Raw genomic sequence first — 17,965 nt, 5'->3', positions numbered from 1 at the left:
CCCCAAAATCAATCAATCAATCAAGATGTTGCAGGTTTTTTCAAGGTTGATCTTTAAGACCTCAGGTGGAAATTTGGCTCGGCACTGGGGCTTTTCCGGTCCTGATTCTTCGTGATTGGGCAAGTATCAACATCAAGGTCTTCTCAAGGAGGTTGAACAGGAGATTTTGTATTTCTTCTCCATTTAAAAGTTGTCCATCTAGATTTGTTTTCACATTGCCATCTTTGTCTTTGACTGGTTTGGATGTGTTGGTCTTTCAAACTTCCAGTTGGCATGTGATATTGTACACAGATTCGGTGTCATTTTTTCCCATTGCATTCTTTGTTTTTGAAGCGAGCTCGTTAATGTAGGTTCTTTTATCCTGTCTGGTCTTTCTCTCTACTTCTTTCCCAATGCTTATGTGTTCCCTTTTCAACCATTCTTTGTGCAATGTTGTATTGACCTGGTCAAGTTGTATCTAAACAGACCTACGCTTCTCAGTTATCTCGATTGTATTGTCAGATAACCATGACTTGTATTCCTTCTTTGAGAATCCAAGTTCTTCTTGGCATGTGGTGTCATATGTGGACTACTCTCTCACGTTTTTGTCTACTGCACCTCTTTCTTATGTTATACTTTCTGCTTCTAATCTGATCTTGTCTAGTTGCCTGGCTATCTTGATCTTAAAGTTAGCCACCACAAGTTGATGATCGGATGCTATATCAGCACCTCGATAAGCTCTGTCAAGCTCTTTCTCCATCTCCTGACGACTGTTATGTGGTCTTTGTGGTTTCTAGTTTTCATTTCTGGAGACACCCAGGTTGTTTTGTGTACATCCTGTGAGGAAACAGGAATGTTGTACCTCCTATGACCAGATCGTTGTGGGCGCAAAGAGTTCACCATTTTCGTTGATGTTACAAATTCCTTCCTCTCCGGTGATAAGATCTTTCCCTGTGTTATCTTTTTAAACTTTGGAATTCATGTCACCCATTACAATCAAGATACCTCGTGGTGTTGTTCAATCTAGGGTAGCTTGGGAATGGTTGTAAAACTCCTCTTTGTCTTCTTCATCTGCTACGTTGGTAGGAGGTAGCATTGAATGACCGTTACTTTTTATAAATTGAAATAAATCTTGCCACGATAATTCTTTATCTCACAGGATTCCATTTGACTAGTGATGATTTAGCCTTTTTGTTGAGTAAGATTCCTACTCCATGTTGATGGTTACCATTCTCGTTTGGTAGTCCATTGTACAGTAGAATTTGTCCTGAAGATATTATGGCCGCTCCAGATGATGTCCATCAAAATTTGTTCCGAAATATCGAGGTTGTGTTCTCCATATGCATTTCTATTTCAGCCTGGACATATTTTCCGGTTTCGTACAATGTCAGCACGTTTCAGCTCGCAATTATTGAGACAGTCTTAAGGGAGAAAAGTTTCACCTGCTAGTGGGCAGAACAGACTGTATATTTTGCATTCCTTACCCTATTCCATTTGGATTTAATTGCACTTTCTCTAAGAAATTTACTGAGGACCCAAATAATGTATAAGTAAATTTGAGTAGTTCAGGTTCTTATTAGCAATGTTAAATAACATTTGAAGCTGATCAAAAGACCCATTAAAGACAATAAAGGTATTATCTCTGAACTAATTATGTTGTGCTTGTTTAAGACCTTTTCAACCATATATTTAATAAATTCTTAAGCCTTGCATATGTCAGGGCTACACACTGTCCCCGTTGTACATCATAAAGAGAACTAATTCTAATAGAACTAATTGTAATATAAGAAGTAAGTTCTCATTTCCCAAAAGAATAGCATATTCTTCTTTTTTCATTTCAAGATAAACATTTTCAGCAGCCTTAATTAGTTGAATCACTTAACATGCTTGTATACATGCTTGTCATGTGTAAAGTACATAGGAAATTTGTTGTCATTTAGGAACTTTAAAAGTTCCGAGCTGTACATAAGTTCCTTGGTTTTTAATCATAGGTAGCAAAAAAATAGTCAAGAAGTCTACACAATGGGAAATAATCGGACAGCGTGGTATTCTAGTCTTTTCTCCGATGGAGATCAAATCTTAATTAGTTATAATATTTAGTGGTAGTTCGTGTTTTTTTGTTCATCTTTCTAATAGGTTGTTAAACATACTGGATTAATATAAAACAAAAATCTCTGGATATTGATGTCCATTTAGTTGCTTATTATAACATCATGAATTTTGCGATTATAAACCGTAAAATGTTAATATCAAAGGCATTTGTTACATACTTCTTCAAACATACATGTAATTAAATATGTTGAATGTTAGTTTATAATACATTCAATATATATGTACATGAGATTCCTCTCCTTTTCCTTTCTTTTTATTTTTTTCCTTTAATCTCAGTTTCCGCTAGATTACGTATTATCTTTAAACAATCCTAATTTCGGGGATTTGATACATCGCATCTACCCCAAAGAACTTGAGATAAAGGATACTACAGACACTGTGAATCAGCCTCATATATTGACCTACACTTAGAAATCGACGTTAAAGGAAAACTATTGACCAAACTTTACGACAAACGTGATGACTTTTCATTCAAAATTCTTTTTATCTGTGGTAACATCCCTTCAGCATCTGCGTATGGAATATCACAACTCGTACGTTATGCCAGAGCTTGCCGAAACTACGCAGACTTTTTGTATCGCGCTGGAACTCTAACAAATAGGCTTCTGGAACAGGATTATGTTGCTACAAGATTGAAGTCATCACTACAGAAGTTTTATGGTCGTCATCATGAACTCGTGGATCGTTATGGTGTATCCATCTGCACCATGAAAACTGATTTATTCAACGGGTCATGTTTTTTCTTTTGTCCTGGTCCATGCTCCAAGTTTTTAGTGGAGTCCGAGTTGCTCATTTGGTTTTGTTACTTTGTATGTATGATTTTAAATACTTTATGTTCTTTGTTGTGTATGTCTGTTTTCCATGTCTGGTCTTTGTCCCTAGATTGGATTATTTTGAATACCGCTGTAACATTGGTTCCCTTGATTACTCTTTTCCTACCTAGACTGTTTTTTTTTTTATGAAAAACAGAATACAACATTATTTTTTAACATGGTGGATATCAAATAATTTTTCTTCGAAGTGAAATTAAAATTTTTTTCAAAAATATCCCCGCCCCGCCCCCGCCCCCCTCAATATAAAAATGGTCGGTGACTGAAGCAATTTGAACAAAACTGTACACCAGTAATGCATGCTAGATGATCGTAGATCCTTTACAACGATTACTCGTTTGGATCTGTCAAATTAGTACTGTGTCCTAACTTTGCTCAATCGACCGCGATTTCGCTCTAGTAACTTTTAAATCTCCTCAGCAGACCTATAACCACAACGTGTTATATGCTTAGAGTTTCTACTAAACAGATGTGAACAAATTCAATGGACATGAGTACTTCTCAACATAAATCTGCTAAGCTCTTTCAGTTGAATAAAGAAGCGGGGTTAAGTACTGAGAGTGGCAGAGGTGATACTGACACAGTAAATCTTAAAATTGCAACAATTTATTATTTTTTTTGGCTTTGCAATAAGAAAGGAAAATAGATGGAACCAGACGAATTTCGAATTGTAATAAAAAGATATGATACTAGTAGATAGGAAAAATAGACAAAACAAAGAGTAAGACCAAACTAACACTTAAAAGCACACAATAGTAATGAGCAATCAACTGGTCTTCAATAAAACAAAATGGAAGCAAAGACCAGATGCGTTGGGAGGGTAAGCGTCCTCTGCATTTCTAGAAACATTACTTCACAACCAGTAATCAATCATACCTAATGAGACTATGTAATGAACTAATTGATACCATGCATACAGAAAAAGAAACATATTGGCACCCGTTCTGAGTAGTTTGGAGCAACCATATTAAACAGGATTGGGTGGCAACGTTACAGGTGACAAAACTTGTTGTCATGATTATCTTTAAATTTATACAATAAACAATGCTCTAATATGTTGGTGCGGCTCTACAGATTTTGTAAAAATAGTTTCTAAGTTATTGCTTGTACATGCTTTATGATCCAAACTTTAAGGTATGATAACACCCACTTTTGCATCGTAGCTATAGGGCAAATTTCAGGACATGTCTAAAATGTGCCATCCGTCAATGGATTGTTTTTTCGTAGAATTATAGATTTCCAATTTCCGATATCTTAATAAAACATGTCTGATTGTGCCATTTTTAGTATCAGATTTAAAGCTCTCATCATAATAAAAATGACTTCCATCATAATCATAAATAAAACTTCAATCATAATAAAGAAAGCTCTAATTAAATCATAAGAAAGCAAACTTCCATCATAATAAATAAAGCTCTAATCATAATAAAGAAAACTCTCCATCATAATAAAGAAAACTCTCCATCATAATAAAGAAAACTCTCATCATAACAAAAGAAAATGTCTATGAAGAAGTATCTACCATAAGACAGTCTCGTAGATAAGACCTTTTGCCCTTTGATTATATGCAGTCCAGTGGGAATGCCGCGCTGACATGAGAGTTCCACTTATCGGTCACGCGGGAAAGGGAAGATAATGTAATTTTCGTTTTTTTTAAATATTTTTAAAAAATGCTTTTCAAAGACTTAAGATATGTTTTAGAGCAAAAACTGAACCTAAAGGTGCAACGATTTGTCGGGACAAGAAGGGGGACGTAATTATTTTCTTTGAAGTTAGGAATACCCCTGGGCTATATTTAACTGACACAATTGCATCCCCTGCATTCTCATTGGTCAATAATATTATTTTATGATAGGAATGACGCAGAGCTTTCTAAAAATACTAAATACTGCCCATCATTCCATGTGAAGCGTAGTAAATAAAGTGGTTGGAAATATGAAAGTTGAGGAAAAAAAATCAACATTTTGCGGCTGTTTTGATGAAGTAATGGTATATTCCACGCCTTCAATATGATTGACGAACATTAAGCAGGCTTATTTCCTCTAGACGATGTTACAAACGATTTGAAGCTATAAAGAAAGATACATGCTGTGGGTGTGACGTACAAATGATACCAAGCCCAAAGCCCAATAGTTCATCATGTGTTTCATGATTTTTTTTCGCTATCATAATCAGCTTCCTTTCTCGTAATTCATTCTCGATTGAATCATATTTTTTTCTTTACTCTTGAAGGACATATTGACGTGAACATTTATTTCTTTTTATAAATTTGGTGAGGGGGATGGGGTTCTTTGGCGGTGATCTTTGTGAATCCCTTAAAAACGCTGGTTGTTTTGTCCAGTTAAATTATTAAACAACCGTCTAATATTTTGGAAAGATAGGTCTGCATTACAGTTGATATTTGAAAATCATGAAAAATGCACTTTTAAAAAGAAAATGTGGGAAGTAGGTTGTAGTGGAGCTGTAGATGATCCAGAGATTTACAAAATTAAACAGGACCTTTTTTTCTTCCTTCAAAGTATTCCTTCATTATACATTGAGATGTCAGAGTTTGCCCATCCTCAGTTTAAATTAATGATGCCTTTTAATTCCTGTCCATCTGCATGACCAAATCAGAGCTTTCAAAGCATGAACTAAATATTTTCCAAAAACCAACACACGCACGCACGCACGCACGCAGAGAGAGAATATGAGCACTTGTTGACATCCAACTGTACTATAGAAATTTGTCATTCTTGTATAATTTTCATTATTATGCATATAAAACTACTGCATAATTACCTTTTATCAGTCAATAGATACTTTTTCTACTAACATATCGGATTTAAAGATACATGTATTACACAGTTAGACATAAATGTTCTGAAGGTAGTACATAAGAAAAGGAGATAATTTTTTGTAAAGGACTTTCTTAGATATTTGTTTCTTCCAATGTAGGTCCATATTTGTAAGAAATACAAGATATCAAAATATATTACAATTATTTTGATATGTTGGCATGTAGCATCAATACCAGTAACCTCAGATTGACAAAGACCACATAGATGTAAAAAAAAAACCACAAATAATTAAGGTTGATTTGTGCATACATGTACATTTGCATTTGTATTTGAAAAAAGCATTCAGCATTCATATATGATAAGAAGTGTCTTAATGTCAGAAACTTAAAATATGGACTTGTGTGATTAACAAAAACAAACTGACACAAATTTCTGTTCTAAAGCCGAAAATACAACCATGAATCTGTATTAAATCATAGCATGTGTAACCTTTTTGAGAGGTATTTTTTTCTTATAGCTTACTTTTGTTAATTTTATGTTCTATTTAAACTTGTTGTTTAATGAAAATAACTGACAATATATTAAGATTGTAATGGTATTCAAATGTAAAAATATAAAAATATAAAGTATTTCCTTATCCTTTTCTATAACCACCGTAACCTTGGTTACCTTGATTACCCTATGATACATATCATTAATGCGTGCACAGTTCTATAACCAGATTTTTTTTTCATGCCAGTTCACGCACTTTTTTATAGTATGTCCTTCGCTGGTTCGAGTAAGTGATTTTGAGTTCTCACCATTGAGGAAAAACAGCCAACACATAGCTGCTTTTTCTGAAAAAAAAATGTAATTACGATAATTCCATCTTCAGATTTTATTTTAAACAGTATCTTAATGCATGTTCATCTACATAAAACATTTTAGTAGAACGGCAATAACACCAGAAATATATTTTCAAAATAAAATAAATACAGCTGAATGTTTTGTCCTGGATTTCTATGGTATTAAAGAAGCTTGTATATTTGTTAGAATAGAGTACACACGTCAGCCAACAGAATATCAAATATCCACCTTTTGTGTACAAAGGAAGATGGAAACCAGTTAAATACCAAAGATACTACTGTCAACATTCAGTTGTCTGATTTACATCAAAGAAAAAAAAATGAGCTCGTCCATTGTGCCAAGCCGTCAAAATGGCCGTCAAAATATTTCGGTCATGTTTGGAGTTAAAAAGAATTATGATGGGTATTCTGAAATCGAGAGACTACGTACACATCTCTTGCCGTCCTACTTATGGTCGTACTTTGTAAAAACAATCCCGTGGATGCAATTGTGTCCGTTATTTCGGACATTGGTTTTTACCCGCCATATTTTTTTCTTTACACTCGCCGACGAAGCGCCTGACTATCCAAGTAAGTTTTAAAGAAAGTGGGCATAGAAAAATGTTGACAGTATGTCAGTCACCTCGAAAAATATGTTTTTTTATACAATTCGGTTTATCTGGATCTAAATTCTCATAATTTATGACAAAACAACAAAATTATCAGAGCCGCACGATGTAAAACGATGTAAACAAAAATCAACTGCCAAGACGATACTAGCGCCACCACGAAAGAATCGGTGACGGACTGATCTTTCCGGTGGACAAAAAAAAAAATGACTACTTTTCTACCTCCGCCGAACGCGGCGCTTCGACTGAGTTGTAACCAGATATAAGACAATGAAGTAAGATTATCTTGTCCTCCTCTCATATACATGTACCAGCGCTCAATCCCAGTAGAATGAACCTATCTCTTGGGGGAAGTGGGGGCGAGAATATTGGCAGAACGTTGTTATCAGAACTCTGTCTTGTTTCTTGACAACCAGGACTCCTTCACTCAACACGATGACGCATAGCCACACGACTCTTCTTCAACCGACAGACAGCTTTAAAAATTACTAAATGAAAAAAGTAGATTAATTTCAGAGCAATTCACTCGAAAATATACTAAAGGAAATTATCAGAAAAAAGGTTATAAATTCTTACAATCCAGGTAAATTTTGTATGCATATTTTTCCACAGCTCATCGAATTTTAAGTTTTTAAATTCCAGGTAAATTTTGTATACATATTTTCCACAGCTCATCGAATTTCATGTCATTAAAGGAAGTAACGACGAGTTGGTTACGGTGTAGAACTCCTGTTTTTGGATAGCTATTATGATTATGCTGCAGCTTGGGATATTTTTAATCACCTATTTTTCTGACCCTTTTTTCTTTGTCGAATCTTGTCACAGCAAGATTCTGAAATATATATTTTTGTTACAATTACAGTGTATTTCCTCTATTTCGATGTAAAGCTACGAACTTCACTTCAAACGTCTAAAAATATCGTGAAAATATATAAAAAATCGATAAATGAATATTACATCAAAACTTAATGACAATTCACAGACAGCAGAATCAAATGACATGACCAAAACATAAAAAAAACAAGTACCAAAAACGATCCACATACACGATACAGACAACAGAATAACGTAAAATGACATATAAAAACTAAATTAAAACCAAAGCAATAAAGACAACGCTAAAAAAACACTAGCCACCTACAACGAACTGAAAGTGGCGTCATATGTGCTCCGGAAGAGATAAAACATGTCCTGCACTGCAATCGACATAATGCAGGTAAATGATATTCGGTAGGCATTAAATTCTGTAGATTTTTTTCTGGTCTTTTTAATGAAAATGACCTTAGGTTTCGTGTTAGCTGCAAGGTATCCGATGTGCATGCTCAAAAGATGTATACTTCCTTGAGGATTTTTATTTTGTTTTTTTTTCAAACCTGAAGTCCTATCCAGGGGAATGTTATCAAACACATGCTTATCATTGACTGTCCAGCAACACAGACGTTGGTTATACGAACAGATTATGCAAAACTAAAGCATTTCCTTTATGAATATTTCACAAATAGCCACACACTATTTACTCAAGTCAATACTTCTCGCATCGATATAGTTTTTGAAATATTTTAAAATAGTAAAAACTCGAACAGTGATGTCACAATACAACATATTGTTATAGAGTAAAATCTTGTCTAAACCGAACCATGAATAATCTGAAAACCTGTCTAAACTGAACCCTGAAAAATCCGAAGACCAGTCTAAATCAGACATTCTTTAAAGTATTTTTTAATTGGTAAAAATGTATTTTTGACCTTCGCACACCTGACCGATTTTTAAGTCTAGAAGGGGTTCGTTTTAGACAGGTTTCACTGTTTTCTAAATATATTTCCTCTTTATAAGAAAAGCTCCTGGTAAACATTCCTAGCACTTTCAGAAAATTACATGTAATGAATTGGAAGATAAATGTAAAGCAAAAAAAGCTACTCTTGAGCTTTTTTCATCGTAAAATCTAAATTAATTCATTTTTCTTTAAATAGATATTTATGGAAGACCTTTGAAATCGATTTGTTATTTATAAAAATATTTGAAGGGCTTCAGGAATCAACCTATAATTTATTCCTCGATTTGAAGCTATATACATATATCATTAATAAAGCTGTTTCTTGTAAGCATGTTATTGATTTTCACAATTTTTGTTTTATTTGTGTCAATCATATATTTTTTTATAGGATTTACATGAATATTTTTTTCCTGATATTAGGGTCTTTTGTATTTTTTCATCTGTTGTATGTGATTTTCAATTATATGTAAACAATAGTTGTTTATTTAGATGAGAAGATCATGATATAATGACAGTGATATTGCCTGAATCGTTGACAATGTCTCGAGACGCATGTGAGGGTATTATCAATATTTAAGGCAATACCATTTCCTAAGGGCAGTCATTTTAAAGAAAATGCCCTCTACGCTCATTTAAGCAAGAATAGTCTGATGCAGTTATTACCGCGTGGTAATGTTCTCTTGACATTTGAAATGACATTGATAAATACTATACACAACCCTGCTTGAAGGAAGTAGCTTACAGATAATTCTTTTTTTTAACGTATGTCAACTACTCTGACACCTGTAATTATATAGAATAATGAGCTGTAACAGGGGTTAGTTCCTAAACCCTCTTTCAGCCATGGACATATAGAAACTTATAGATGTTAAACTTAGTCATGAATTCTTGAAAGAAATGTCCTTGGAGGCATTCTGACTGTGACGAGTTTGTTCTTTTCAGATGGTTTCAAACGATTAAAAGTTGGGGTTGTTTTGATAGAAAATCCGAATTTACGAGATTGTTTTTAGGAACATTGCTTGTTGTGTCACCTTTTAAAAACCTTTATTCATTCTTGTATTTTTACTTTGTCCTGATGAAGCACAAAGATCTTAAACTTGATTATATCTGTTTGCAGACCCAATTTATTCGCCTTTAAATTCCATTCTATTTGCAGACAACGGAAAACGGAAAAACCTACGTATCACAAATAAATGACATTTTGACCTATTTGATACTAAACAAAGATTTGAGTATTACCCTTTCACTGGTTATTTTTTTAAAAATTTTTTCGCTAAATAAACCTTGGAGTGATGTATACATGAACAGCTGTTTACAAGCTGAAAGATAATATAGATAATTTGATTGTTACTACAGTTCTTACGAACAGCAGTTCTGCTTGCATCTATATGAGAAACATTTATGATAAAAAAGTTATTTAAAATATAAGATTTGCTAATTATACAAAAAAAATTACACTTATGACTAGCGATTCATCCGAATTTATGTTAGTACGCGTTAAACAAATGATTTGCTGAAAGGGGCGAGGGTTCAGTATGCGTGTATCCTCAGATTGTTTCCTTCAATTTTTGGTGTAAATTATTTCTGAATTTTAGCTTTAACTCTGGTAAACAATAATCACTTTATTGTTTACATTTGTTACAGATAAAACACACAACATGAGAACGACTGTTTTCCTCCTTGTTCTTGTAGCACTTTCGGGTGGGTATATACTTAATAAAAAGAGTTTTCATTTTTTACTATATTGTTTGTCGCCAGCGTTGTTTTAAAGTTTAAACCAAATAGCAGTAGTCTGTTGTTTTCAATTTATTCAGTACTGTTATCTTTTTATATGCAAGTTAAAATGTTTATACAGCCTTTTTGAATTTTAATATACCAGTAAAAGACAGAGATTTTAACATTTTTAAAGAGAATATCAGATTGCTTGTACAATATGCTAGCTATGCAAAATTGGGGCGGATTCAGAAATATATATATATATAAAAGTCGAGGTTTCAGATCCAGGAATTTATTAATAGGATTATATGCTATCATTTGCCCATTTTAATTAATATAATTTGCGCAAAATGAAAACAATTTCCATCAAAAAGGGGTTCCAACTCCCCAAACCCTCAACTGGATCCACAAGCCATTCGGCAAGACACAAATCGTAGGTAGTAAAACAGTTTGTTTGTAAGGCAACACTTCGGTACAATATTCTTTTTACAATTTAAAATCTTTGTTTATATGGATTTTCTTCGTTCGTCAGTTGTAACTATCAGAGAAAGCGAAGGTTTGCGGATAAGATGCAAGTGGGGAGGTTGTCCATCTCATAAAATGTGTAACTTTTGTTGTGACCATCTAAAGAAAGGGTGCATTGGTGGCCGATGTACGGGTTGGATGCGACTTTGATGCGAATGTGAATGTCCATCTGGGTAAGTCATGGAATAAGGATTTAAGCGAGCTTCGTTTAATTTAAAATTAGAGGGAATATATAGCACAATAGTGGTATGTGTACTATCTCCAAATGTATTGCTGCAATCTTTAAAGTATCCAGGAATTAAAATAAACATGGTTTATTATTTCTTACTTAGGTTAATTGAATTAATTTACTTTTTTTATTATTTCAGATAAGTCAGAAAATGTTGGACACAACAAAAACGGAATTTTATTTTACAAATACAAAATAAAACAAAATGGTCTAATTTTATTGCCTTATTTTTCTACCAATATGAAACAAAGAATAAATAAATTGTAAATCTATACTACTAAAGGAAGAGACCGATTTTCCTTGAGCCGCAACTCCTCTGAAACCATACAGATTCGAAGATATTTGTGATATGATGTATAAATGTAGTGTTGTGTATTTCTTAAATTTGTCTTTGAAACAATCTCTATTCTAAGAAATTTTGGGAAAATATCAAAATTCGAAGTCCTTCATTTGTCCGCGAGTTATAATACGCTTTCGCACAACCTCAGTCGACGTACAAGTCACCACTTTAAAAGCATTATTGGGCGTTATTCTTTGATATTTAAAAGGAAATTTTGCAAATAAATAGGACAAAATGCTAGAAATTCCCTCTTCAACTTTCTCGCCAATTCACCCATTAAAAAATTACGACCGACCAAGTCCCAGTTTGGGGGTTGATCACATATTTGTGTATACATATAAAGGGTGGTTACGGAGTGAATGTGCGTCTGAAAAACTCACATGTTGCATTGAAAAAACCGCTATCAAGGAACAGGGCTTTAATCCCTCTTCTGCGTCTTGATGTTGCATGAGGGTCATCAACAAGAAAAAACGTTAACTTCACTTTGCAATTGTCGGTGTCGTCAACGTCGTCGTAAATCTGCAGCTTTTCCCATACCCCTGGGTCAAATTAAACCTGGGACCAATAAAACAGCTTCTTAATCCCAGATTAAACCAAGTTCTCCAGGAGAGTTCATTGGCATGAGGATATGTAACTTTACTTAAGGGCGCACATTTTACTTCGGGGGGTCTTATTTTCTTTCCTTTGGTTGATAAAAATATTTTGATCCTGACTTTGGAGAAAAGATAATTTGATAAGGAAGGGTTTAAAAATGAGTAATTTGAATTAAAAAAAAGGAAAAATACAGTTCGTTTACATGCGTTAGAAAAGTACATATATATATATGATCATCTAGTAACTTGTAAAATATATGATACTAATAGATAAGGAAAAAAAAAGAAGCAACAAAGAGTATGAAATAACCAAAATAACACGTAAATGGAAACAACAGTAATCAGCAATCAGCTGGTCTTCAATAAAACAAAATGGAAGCAAAGACTAGATGCATTGGAAGGGTAAGCGTCCTCTGCATTTCTAGAAACATTACTTCACAATCAGTCATCAGTCATGCCAAATGAGACTATGTAATGAACTAAGTGATACCATGAATACAGAAAAAAGCATATTGGCACCCGCTCTGAGTACTCTTATTTTGGAGCAACCTTATTGAACAGGATGTGGTGGCAACGTTACAGGTGATAAAACTTGTTGTCATGATAATCTTTAAGTGTATACAATAAACAATACTCTAATATGTTGGTGCAGCTCTACAGATTTTGTAACAAAAGTTCTAGCTTACTACTTTTGTTGTAAAATTTACACAAAATAAAAAAAAAATCCTAAACGAAAAGAGGGGGATAACGACCCCGGAATCCTTTTATTTACGCCACTGCATATGTGTAAAATGGGATACATATGTAAATCATATCATCTAATTAGATCATACGGAATTTTGGTTGATCGTTTGAAATTGGTATTTGAAACTTGTTTTATGATCCAAAGTTTAATGTACGGTAACACCCATTATTGCATCGTAGCTATAGGGCAAATTTCAGGACATGACTAAAATGGACCATCCGTCAATAGATTGTTCTCTCGTAGAGTTATTGTTTACCACATTCTGATATCTTAGTAAAACATATCTGATTTTGTCATTTTCAGTGTCAGAATTAAGACTCTCATCATAATAAAAAAAATCTCTCATCATAATGAAGAAAGCTCTAATCATAATAAAGAAAACTTCCATCATTACAAAAAAACTCTAATCAAAATAAAGAAAACTTCCATCAGACAGTTACGGCGTTTCGTAGATATGGCCTTTTGGCATTTGACTATATGCAGTTGTAACCAGATATAAGACAATGAAATTAGATTATCTTGTCTTTCCCTCATATACATATACAAGAGCTCAATCCCAGTAGAATGAACTTTTTTTTCTTAGTGGGCATGAGAACATGGGCAGAAGGTTGTGATCAGAACTCGGTCTTGTTTCTTGACCACCAGGACTCCTTCAATCAACACGATGACGCATAGCCACCCAAATCTTCTTCAACCGACAGACGGGCTTTAACAATTACTAAAGTAGATTAATTTCAGAGCAATTCACTCAAAAATGTACTAAAGGAAATAATCAGAGAACCTTTAAAGGTTATTATAAGTGTTTACAATTCAGGTCAATTTTGTATACATATTTTCCACAACTCATCAAATTTTCATGTCATTAAAGGAAGTAACAACGAATTGTTTACAATGTTAAATTCCTTTTTTGTATGAATACTATGATAATGCTGCTGCTGGGGATATTTAAAATCATCTATTATACAGAACCTTTTTTTTCGTTGATGAATCTTGTCTCATGATTCTGAAATGTATTTCTTTACAATTATAGTCTCTTTCCTCTATTTAATTGTGACGCTACGCGCTTCACTTCTAAACTTCCAAGAATATCGTTATGATTTGTCTAAAAATCGACAAATAAAAATAAAATCAAAACTTAATGACGATTCACAAACAACAGAATCAAAAGACAGGACCAAAACATTAAAACAGGAACCAAAAAACGATCCACATATACGATACAGACAACAGAATAACATACAATGACATACGACAACTAAATTATACCAAAGCAATCAAGACAACAATAAGAAAACGCTAGCAACCTACAATGAACTGAAAGTGACGTCATGTGCTCCGTAAGAGGTAATAGATGTCCTGATACACCATCGACATCCGTCATATTGCAGGAAAGTGAAATTCGGTAAACATTAATTTCTGTAAATTTTTTTCTGGTCTTTTCAATAAAAATGACATTAAGTTTCGTGTTAACTGCAAGGTGATCGATGTGCATGCTCAATATATACTTTCTTGATGATTTTTGTTTTGTTTTTGTTCTAACCTCAAGTCCTATCCAGAGGAATGTTATCGCATACATACTTACCCTCGACTCTCAAGCAATACTTTTTATACCATTGACCACAAATCATTAAGCATTATGAGGGTATCGTCAGAAAAAGGACCACAGTGTCGACAAATAACACGAACGTTGGACATACGAACATACCGTGCAAATCAAAACCGCTTCCCTTTATGAATAATTTAAAAATAGACACACATAATTGACATAATTGAGTACTTCCCTCACCGAGATAGTTTTTATAACATTTTTAATACAGTAAATACTCGCACTGATATGTCACAATACATAACATCATAATAGAGTGAATTCTGTCCAAACTGAATCCTGAAAAATAAAAATAACCGGTCTAAATCAGACAGTTTTTTTTTAAAGTTTTTTATCAGTTTAAATGTATTTTAAACATTCGTAAATCTGATCAATTTTAAAGTCTAAAAGGTTTACACAGGTTTCACTGTACTTTTTTTTCAATAAAACTCTGATCCCACGATCAGAAATGTACATCATTTATTCAAAAGTTGTCTGCTGTGCTTGCAGCATGATACTTCGTTAAAAATGACTAATTTCGTCCTAATGTCAATGTTGGTCATTCTTGTGCCTCCGTGTCCTTATTTGACTTTTATAGTACATTTTGAAGGGGAATCATCGTTCTGTTACCCTGACTTTTATTACTTTTCCTGCAGGCGTCTTCCAGAGCTTACACTTATTGAAGACCTTTTGGTATTTTCTGTAAGCATTTACTATTTTTATAGGGGTTATTCTTGTGTTTCACTATATCTGTTCCCTTTTCTAATGTAATAAAATTGCAAAACAAAAGTTGTATATTTTCTCTCTGTAAAATCTTGATTACAGTGTTAGATCCCTATCCTTAAATACTAATTTATGGAAGACCTTGAAATCGATTTGTTATTAATAGAGGTCCTGAAATCAAATTATGTATGGCACAAAATATATGAAGAGCTTCAGGAACCAAATTGTGAATGTCCTGAAATAATACTTCTTAATTTTTCGTCTTATAAACTTTCATGTTTCTTCTTCGAACCGACTATGTGGCGAATTTAGTAATATCACATATATTTGTTTGTTTGTTTTGTTTTGTTTTTTTTTTTGTATCAAAAATCCAAATTTACGAGCTAATTTTTAGAAGCATGTCTTGTTGTGTCATCTTTTAAAAACCATTTACTTACACTCTTCGTCATTCCTTTGTTTTACTTCGTGTAAATGAAGTACTACATAAATGTAAGATTTGGTTTGAACTTGATGACCGAATTGTACCCGCTTCGAATTCTTTTCTATTTGCAGAAAACCGGACGCGGACGACTCTACCTATCAAAAATAAGTTACACCTGTGCTGTTCGATAAATACCTTTCACTGATTATTTTTGTAATTGATGCAGGAAATATACATTGACGTACTGTATAGACGTTGATGTACTGTATACATGAACAGCTGTTTACGGTGTTTAGCTTCATTTACCAAAAAAAAAAAAAAAAAAAAAAAAAAGAAAGAAAGAAAGAAAGAAAGAAAAGAATTCCATTTCCTCACACAAAATGTCAACAACAAGGGTTTAAATAAACCTCGATTGGACCATCTTTCATTAGCAACAGAAATAATAGAAAGGTAAGAAACCTATTAATTTCAAAAAAGAAGAGAAGAGAGGAGAAGAGAATAATATAAAGCGATGAACAATTCAAACAAAGATAATTTGATTGTATAGAACAGTTCTTATGAACTGCAATTTTGTTTGCATCAATATGAAAAACATTTATAATCGCATTAAAACGTTACTTAAAAAATAAGATTTGCTAATTATACAAGAAACTTACATTTTTCACAGGCGACGCACTCGAATTTAGGTTAGTACGGTGAAACAAACGATTTGCTTAATGGGGCGAGGGGGCAGTGTGCGTACTCCTCAGATTGTTTCCTTTATTTTTTGTGTCAGTTATTTCAAAACTTATTTTAGCTTTACTTTGGTAAATAATAATCGCTTTGTTGGTTATTTTTACAGATAAAAAAGCGAAAAATGCGAACGATTATTTTCCTCCTTGTTCTTGTAGGACTTTCAGGTTAGTATAAACTATATGAATAAATTTTTCAGTAGTAGTTATATTTTTGTCGCCAGCTTTACTTGTAAGTTAGATCGAAATTGCAATAGTTTGTTGTTTGAATTATTTTAGTACTGTTATCCTTTTTATATAAAAAGGTGTTTAAGCACTCTTTTTTTTATATATTACCAATTGAATACACGAGAAAACGACAATGATTGAACATTTTTCCAGAGAAAATCAAAAAGGGTGTATAATATAGATATCATTTATGGGGCGGAATCAGAAATAAATGAATATAAAGATAGAGGTTTCAGATCCAGAAATCTATTAAAAGGATTTCAGGCTATCATAAGCCCATTTTGTTGACAATATTTTGATCAGAATCAAAACAATTTTCCATCAAAAGGGGTTCCAACTCCCGAAACCCTCACCTGGATACGCCCGCCATTTTACAACTCTTAAATCGTAGGTTTCACAGTTTGTTTGTAAGGCAACACATCGATACAATATTCTATTTACAATTTAAGATCTTTATTTATTTGGATTTTTTTTGTAACCTCAGTTGTAACTATCAGAGAATGCGAAGGATTACGGATAAGATGCAAGTGGGGAGGTTGTCCATCTCATAAAGCGTGTAACTTTTGTTGCGACCATCTAAAGAAAGGATGCATTGGTGGTCGATGTAGGGGTTGGTTGCGAACTCGATGCGAATGTGAATGTCCATCTGGGTAAGTCATGTCATAAGGATGTGAACAACTTTTATTTTTTTTTATTTTTTTAATTAAGAGGAAATATGTAAGAATGGAATGTTTTATCTTTATGTTTCATCGGCTTGACCATAAAGTATTCAGGAATTGAAATTACAATGGCTTATAATTGCTTATTTTTGTTAATTGAATTAATTTACTTTTTCCGTCATTTCAGATAAATCAGAGAATGTTGGACACAACAACAACGACAATTGTTTTTTTTACAAAATAAAATGGTCTAATCTTATTGTCTTTCACTGATACTTATACTTATTGTTACTAAAATAGAGAATGGGAATTTCCCTTCATTTCACAAAAAGGGATCTTCATGCAGAACTCATAAAAATATATAATTTTAATTCAGTAAGTTACAGTGAACATTATATGCAGAAATAAAGAAAATATAATTCCATGCTAAATGCATGCTCACTTGTGCAGATTTTATGTGGACTTTTTCCACGGCAACATAACACAAGTGCACTAAAACTTGTGTAGGATTATTTTTGCGTACGTTCTAAAAGCTCATTGGT

At 33.2% G+C, this 17,965-nt stretch overlaps 1 long non-coding RNA gene across 1 annotated transcript; it reads left to right on the top strand.

Annotated features, from left to right (window-relative positions):
• Window positions 1-16,168: 16,168 nt before the first annotated feature.
• On the top strand, window positions 16,169-17,682 carry LOC148605441 (uncharacterized). The gene is made up of 4 exons (XR_015916068.1): window positions 16,169-16,255; window positions 16,647-16,704; window positions 17,249-17,414; window positions 17,611-17,682. It is a non-coding gene; the product is annotated as an uncharacterized LOC148605441 (long non-coding RNA).
• The last annotated feature ends 283 nt before the right edge of the window (window positions 17,683-17,965 follow it).

This window comes from Perna viridis, chromosome 10 (assembly GCF_037379345.1).
Source record: "Perna viridis isolate PV_CMFRI_1.1 ecotype Kerala chromosome 10, ASM3737934v1, whole genome shotgun sequence".
NCBI classification, from domain to species: Eukaryota; Metazoa; Mollusca; class Bivalvia; order Mytilida; family Mytilidae; genus Perna; species Perna viridis.
Note: the sequence above shows the minus strand (reverse complement) of the source record. Positions and strands in the feature narration are given on the sequence as shown.